Genomic DNA, 7,826 nt, shown 5'->3' with positions numbered 1-7,826 from the left:
CATCTCCAGAGAAGAGCAATGATGTCAGTCTGGAGACTAAGGTGTGCCTGATTCAGGTAATGGTCTTCACAATCATTTGCTATGCATCAGAAAGCTGGACAATGACTAGGGATGATGATGCCTTTGAGTTGTGTGCTGGAGAAAAATATTGAATATACCATGGGTGCTAGGGCAACAAACAGGTTGGTTCTGGAGAGGGTGAAATCAGGCTGCTCCTTGTAGACAAATATTCTGAAGCTCCATCTGATATACTTTGGGTATGTTGCAAGGAGGGACCAGTCTTTGTAGAGGCACATCATGCTTAGAAGGGTGAAGGTACAATACAAGAGACAAAGACCCTGGAGAAGATGGATTGACTCAGTAATTGGGTAATGGGGATAGGTGTGTCAGAGACAAGGAGCTCAAACTAGAGTAAGGTTTAGAGATGTTGTTCATAGGGTCACTAAGGGTCACAAGTGACTCTATAGCACATAACAACAAAAACAACAGGAAGCATGAATGGCCATCCATTTCTTAAATGACAAGTTTCTTAAAATCCTATAAACAGTACAAGTATGCAGGTATTTAGAGTATTAGCAGTTAAGCCCAGATTAGAAGGCAGTTGAAATGAGGAAAAATAATGACAAACATCCTGAAACATATGTAGCTTGAAGGTTGAAAAGTGAAATGAAACTCATTAACATTGACATTCTAGTCATTAGTGAAATGAAATGGGCTACCTTTGGTCACTTTGAATCAGATAATCACATAGTATACTGTGCTAGGAATCAAAAACAGAAGAAGACTGGTATTGCAGTCACTGTCAAAAAGTCAATTTCAAGCTCTACTCTTAAAAACAATGTTAAGAGTGATAGGATATTATCCATACACATACAAGAAAGACCTGAATATGTCTATTATTCAAATATATGTTCCTACATCTAAAGCCAAAGAGGAAGATATTTAAAATTTTTACCAAATCTTGTAGTCCAAAATTCACCAACTCTGTAACCAAGATACACTAATGATAATTGATGATTGGAATGCAAAGGTTGGAAACAATGAAGAAGGAATAATAGTAAAAAAAAATATATATATATATAGGCTTGGTGATAGAAATGAAGCTGGAAATAGAATGCTTAAATTTTGTACTTTCAATGATTTGTACATTGCAAATACCTTTTAAAAAAATTTTATATTAGTTCACTTGCAAAGTAAGAATACATTGTATTTCACACTATTTTTCATCCACATTGTGTTTCATAATTTCCATGCACAATCTGCATTATGCAGATGACACAACCCTGCTTGCTGAAACTGAGGAGAACCTGAAGCACCTGCTGCAGAAAGTCAAGGACTGTAGCCTCCAATATGGATTGAGGCTCAATGTCAAGAAGACAAAGATTCTCACCACTGGGCCAATTGGAAGGATCAGGAGGGATGGTGAAGAGATTGAGATTGTTCACAGCTTTAGTTTGCTTGGCTCCACAGTCAACACTCTCGACACCAGTAGCCAGGAAATAAAAAGGCTCATTGTCATGGGAAAGTCTGCTGTTAGGGACCTCTCCAGGGTACTAAAGAGCAATAGTGTCTCTCTGGAGACTAAGGTGCGTCTGATACAGGCCATGGTCTTTGAAATCACTTGTTATGCATCAGAGAGTTGGACAATGACCAAGGAGGACAGAAGGAGAATTGATGCCTTTGAGCTGTGGTTCTGGAGAAGACTATTGAGAGTACCATGGACTGCTAGGAAAACAAACAGATTTGTCCTGGAAAGGGTTAAACCGGGTGGCTCCTTGGAGGCAAGGATTCTGAGGCTCCGTCTAACTTACTTTGGACATGTTGTGAGGAGAGACTGGTCCTTGGAGAGGGACATCATGCTTGGGAGGGTGGAGGGACGGCGCAGGAGGGGAAGGCCCTCTATGAGGTGAATTGATTCAGTGACTGGAATAATTGGGATGGGAGTGTCAGAGACAGTGTGATTGGCACAGGACAGAGTAGGGCTGTTGTACATAGAGTCGCTATGAGTCGCAAGTGACTCGATGGCACATAACAACAACAACATTTTTGATAAAATTAATCATCATTGAACTGTGCTCACAATTACCTTTCTATTTCAGGTCCCTGCCATATCTTTCCTGTTTCTTTTTTCCCTTCCCCTCCCCCCACCAAACTGTGCAACTCTGATATTGTCCCTACTCATCCTCACCCCTCTGCTTCTATCCTTTTCCCCCTTGAGCCTTTATATACATACTACTAATTTTCCTTCTATTTTTATAATAATACTCTTATGCAGTATTTGTCCTTATGAGACAGTTAGTTCATTCATCATAATGCTCTCCATTGTCTCCCAAATTATGGAATTTTTTTAAATTGTTGCTTCGTAGTGCTGCATAGTATTCCATTGTATGAATGTACCACAATTTCTCAATCCATTCGATTGTGGTTGGATTTTTTTAGTTTCCATATTCTTGCAATGGTGAATAATGCCGCTGTAAACATTAGCATACAAGTCTCCGTTTGTGTCTCAGTTCTGATTTCCTTGGGATGTATTCATAGTGCAATAGCTGGGTCATGTGGAGTTACTGTTTTTTGAGGAATCGCCAAACTGTCTTCCAGAGTGGTTGTACCATTTTAAAATCCCATCAACAGTGTATGAGATTTCCCACCTCTCCACATCCTCTCCAACAGATAATACCTTAAAAAACAAAACAAAACAAAAACAAACTAAAAAACCACCACAAATGGCTACTTTGCACATGGACCTCATCTGATGGGCTGCATAGGAATTCCATTGACTTCATCTGTGGAAGGAATCATTGGAGATACCAATGTCAGGAATGAAAACTAGACAAAGGGCATACTGTGTGTCAGGCCCATGAATTACTCATGTGAAAATTCAAATTGAGGCTGAAGAAAATTAAAACAAGTCCATGAGAACCAAAATATAATCTTGAATCTATTCTACCTGAATTTCAAAATGTTCTTGAAAACAGCATATTCAAATTTTGTAAATAAACTAGTATAAAAAAGTTAGAGTTGAAGCATTGAAACCAATGATCAAAGACCAGATGAATTGTTGGATGATATCAAGGATATCATCCATGAAGAAAGCAAAGATTATTAGAAAGGCAGAGGAGAGGGAAAAAACAAAATAGACGTCTGAAGAAACTCTGAAAATTGCACTAGAGAGATGAGAAGCCAAAACAAAGGGAAAACATGCCAGAGAACAGAGCTGAACGGAAGATTTCAAATGGCAACTGAAGAAGGAAAAAAAATCAATATAGTATAATGCAATGTTCAGAAAGCTGGAATTGGAGAATAAAAAGGTAAGAACTCCCTCTGCATTTCACAAGCTGAGAAAACTAAAAAAACTAATTTAAGCCTCGAGTCACAAAATTGAAAGATGTTATGGGCAATATAATAAATAACACAGGACTCATCAAAAGAAGATGGATGGAACACAGAGTTATCGTATCAAAAAGAATTGACTGACACTGAAAAATTTCAAGAAATACCATATGAACAGGAGCCAATGATAATGAAGGAGGAAGTGGAAGCTGCGTTGAAAACACTGGGAGAAAATAAGACCCCAGGATTTGATGGGATACCAATTGACTGGTTTCAAGTAACAGGTGCAGCCTTTGATGCACTCACTAGTCTATGCCAGGAAATTTAGAGGACAGCTGTCTGGCTAAAGGATTGGAAGAAGTCCATATTTGTTCCCATTCTCAAGAAAAGTGATCCAGTGTGGAAACTATCTAACAGTATCATTAATAACAAGTGCAAGCAAAATATTGCTGAAGATCATTCAAAACAGCTAGAACAGTATATAGATAAGGAATTTCCAGAAGTTTAAGCAGGATTTAGAAGAGCCCATGGCACTAGATGTATCGTTGCTGATGTCAGATGGATCCTGGCTGAAAGTAATAAATACGAGAAGAATGTCTATTTATGACTTACTGACTATGCAAAGGCATTTGACTGTGCGGATCATAAAAATTTATGGCTAACCTTGAGAAGAATGGGAGTTCCAGAGCACTTAACTGTACTCCAATGAAACGTGTACCTAGACCAGGAGGCTATTGTGTGAAGGGAGCAAGGAAACACTTGTTTTGTTAAGTTCTGTCAAGTCATAGGCACCTTATAGCAACCCTATGAATTAAAGTCCTCAACAAAGGGAACAGTACATGGTTTAAAGTTAAGGGAGTGCGTCAGGGATGTATTCTATCTCGATATTTTTCAATGTGTACACTGAGTAAATTATTCAAGAAGTTGTATTCTATGAAGAAAAATGTGGCATCAAGATTGGAGGAAGACTCATCAATAACCTGCAGATGACACAACCTTGCTTGTTGAAAGTGAAGAGAACTTGAAGGATTTACTGAAGAAGATCAAAGAATTACAGCCTCCAATATGGATTACATTTCTACATCAAGAAAACAAAGGTCCTTACCACTGGATTAATAGACAACATCATGATGTTGTTACTGTTATTGTTGTTCTTGTTATGTGCCGTCGAGTTGCTTGCAACTCACAGGGATCTTATGTACAACAGCCCTAAACCCTGCTCTGTCCTGTGCCAGTCACACTGCCTCTGACACACCCACCCCGATTACTCCAGTTACTGAATTAATCCACCTCACAGAGGGTCTTCCCCTCTTGTGCTGTCTCTCTACCCTCCCAAGCATGATGTCGCTCTCCAAGGACCTGTCCCTCCTTACAACATGTCCAAAATATGTCAGATGAAGCCCCAGAATCCTTGCCTCCAATGAGCAGCCTGGTTTAACCCTCTCCAGAATGAATCTGTTTGTTTTCTTGGCAGTCCATGGTATATTAAATACTCTTCTCCAGCACCACAGTTCAAAGGCATCAATTCTCCTTCTATCCTCCTTAGTCATTGTTCAACTCTCTGATGCATAACAAGTGATTGCAAAGACCATAGCCTGTATCAGATGCACCTTAGTCTCCAGAGTGACACCATTGCTCTTCAGTACCCTGGAGAGGTCCCTAACAGGCGACTTTCGCATCACAATATGTTTTGGGTTGGTTTTTTTTATTTCCTGTCTACTGGTCCTAAGAGTGTTGACCATGGAGCAAAGTAAACTAAAGTTGTAAATAATCTCAATCTCTTCACCATCCATCCTGATGCTGCCAATTGTTCCAGTGGTGAGAATCTTTGTCTTCTTGGTATTGAGCCTCAATCCATATTGAGGGCTGCAGTCCCTGACCCTGTGCAGCAAGCACTTCAGGTCCTCCTCAGTTTAAGCAGATTGTTAATAGATCTTCCACCAATCCTGACGCCACACTTCTCCTCATAGAGTCCAGCCTTCCGAATAATCTGTTCTGCATACAGGTTGAAAAGGAATGGAGATAGGACACATCCCTGGCATACACCTTTCCCAGTTTTGAACCATGCAGTGTTTTCCTGCTCTGTTCTGACGACTGCCTCTTGGTCCAAGTAGAGGTTTCACATTAGAACGATCAAGTGTTCTGGGATTCCCATTCTTCTCAGAGTCTGCCACAGTTTGTTATGATCCACACAGTCAAAGCCTTTGCATAATCAATGAAATAGAGATAGACATTCTTCTGGTATTCCCTGCTTTCAGCTAAGATCCATCTAAAATTAGCTACAATATCCTTAGTACCATGACCCCAGCCTGGACTCTAGTAGTTCTCTGCTGATGTGCTGTTCCAGTCACTTTTGGATAATCTTCAGTAGAGTCTTGCTTACATGTTAAATCAATGATACTGTTCTGTAGTTTCCACACCCTGTTGGGTCACCCTTCTTTGTGATGGGAACAAATATAGATCTCTTCCAGTCAGTTAGCCAAGTGGTTGTTCTCCAGATTTCTTGGCACAACTTAGTAAGCACATCCAGGGCAGCATCTGTTAGTTGAAATACATCAATTGGTATACCATGTATTCCTGGTGCCTTATTTTTTGCTATTTCCTTCAGAGCAGCTTGAACTTCTTCATCACCACAGGCTCTTGCTTTTATGTTGTTTCATGAAATTCTTCTCTGTCTGCCAATTCCTTTTGATAGAGTGACTCAGTATATTCCTTCCATCTTCTTTCAATGCTTCCTGGATCATTTAATATTCTCCCTAAAGCATCCCTGATTATAGCAACTCGAGGTTTGAAGTTGTTCTTCAGTTCCTTGAGGTTAAGAAATGCTGAGCAAGTTCTGCCCTTTTGATTTTCTGACTTCAGATCCTTGCACATTTCTTTGTAATATTTTGCTTTGTCATCCCGTGCTACCTTTTGAAATCTTCCATTCAATTCCTTAGTATCTTGAACTCTTCCTTGTGCTTTGGCTTCTCTGCACTCCAGTGCAATATTCAGAGTTTTCTTCTGACATCCATTTGACTGCACTCTTCCTGGATAATATCTTTGATATCCTCCCACAACTCATTTGGTCTTTGCTCATTAGTGTTCAAGGCCTCAAACCTGTTTTTGAGATGGTTCTGAAATTCAGTTAGGATAGACTCAAAGTCATATTTTGGTTCCTGTAGATTCAGCTTAAGTTTTCTCAGCTTCAGCTTGAACTTGCATATGAGTAGTTGGTGGTCTATTCCACAATCAGCTGGTGGCCTACTTTTCACAGCAGATATTGAGCTTTTCTTGTGGTTCTTTCTGCAGATGTAAACAATCTGATTTTTAATCAGAAGACTTAACTAAGTAATTACTACTTATAGTTGTATTTCCTGACTCCTTACACTGGTGGAGTGTTTCTTTTTCAAAAAAATTTAGAATTGTTCGTACTATTGAGGATATATACAGCAAAGCACACCCAACAATTTATACATGTGCAAATCAGTGATGCTGATGAGAATTTTAGGTTGTATAGATACTCTTACCCATTTTCTGAGTAGTTCCTCCTCCAGTAACATAAATACACTTCCCCCTAAGATTCCTATTTCATCTTTCAACTTGCTGATTCCAGATTTAATAATTATCTTTCCTCTATTCCTTTTTTTTTTAAACTTTTTGTGTGCTGTCATGCCTGGTCTGACTGGCACAGGAGGAGATTGCCCCTCCTTCTCCAGCCGAGCATCTGGTGGATTTGAACCACATGCCTTTGGGATTACAATACAGCTTCTTGCCTCTAGGCCACCAAAGCTCTCTTTCCTTCCTCTGTTCTTAATTCTCTAAAATCTAGTTTCTGTACCTTCCACCTTTCTAAATTATAACCTCCTCATTTTCCAAGCTTTCTACTGATTTTTGTATCACCAAATTAAAATGTTTCTTCTATATCATATCTGAAATATTTTCCAAAGCCAAATATGTGATGTATTGCTTAACTGTAACAGAAAAACTAATACACCCATGCAGGGGTGTAAAACAGCAAGCATGTGTATTACGGCTTATTCAATTTGGAGAGTTTGGGATCTGGCTGATACAAGATCAATTTGGCTGGTGGCTTTTGTTTAGTTCTGCTTTACACTAAAGTTAGCCAGAAAGCTCTTTTCCACATTTCTTCCATTCTCTTCTTCTACCAGAAAGAAAGTGGAGACCTGAATTTCTTAGGGGGGAAAAAAGCAAAGATGAAAGAAGCTTATCAGAAACATGCAGAGCCTTTAAGGTCTTGACTTGGAGTTCAAGTATTGTTACTTCTTCCCACATACAATTAACCAAAGCAAGTCACTTGGAGAATCCGGTCTGTTGTTACTGTTACTTGAGTATTGCCTTATAAACAATAGATCTGAATCCTGTCCTATCCTGTTCTCGCTATCTCTGGTACCCTTTTTTTTTTTAATTTAGGTTGTTTATTTTTCATTTCAATGAACATCTACAGAGATTTTGGGATTCCATTCACTCATTGTTGCACCCTTCTCCCCGCACAA

This window comes from Elephantulus edwardii, unplaced genomic scaffold, assembly GCF_000299155.1.
Source record: "Elephantulus edwardii isolate Elephantulus edwardi_28Jun2011 unplaced genomic scaffold, EleEdw1.0 scaffold00165, whole genome shotgun sequence".
Lineage (NCBI taxonomy): Eukaryota > Metazoa > Chordata > Mammalia > Macroscelidea > Macroscelididae > Elephantulus > Elephantulus edwardii.
Note: the sequence above shows the minus strand (reverse complement) of the source record.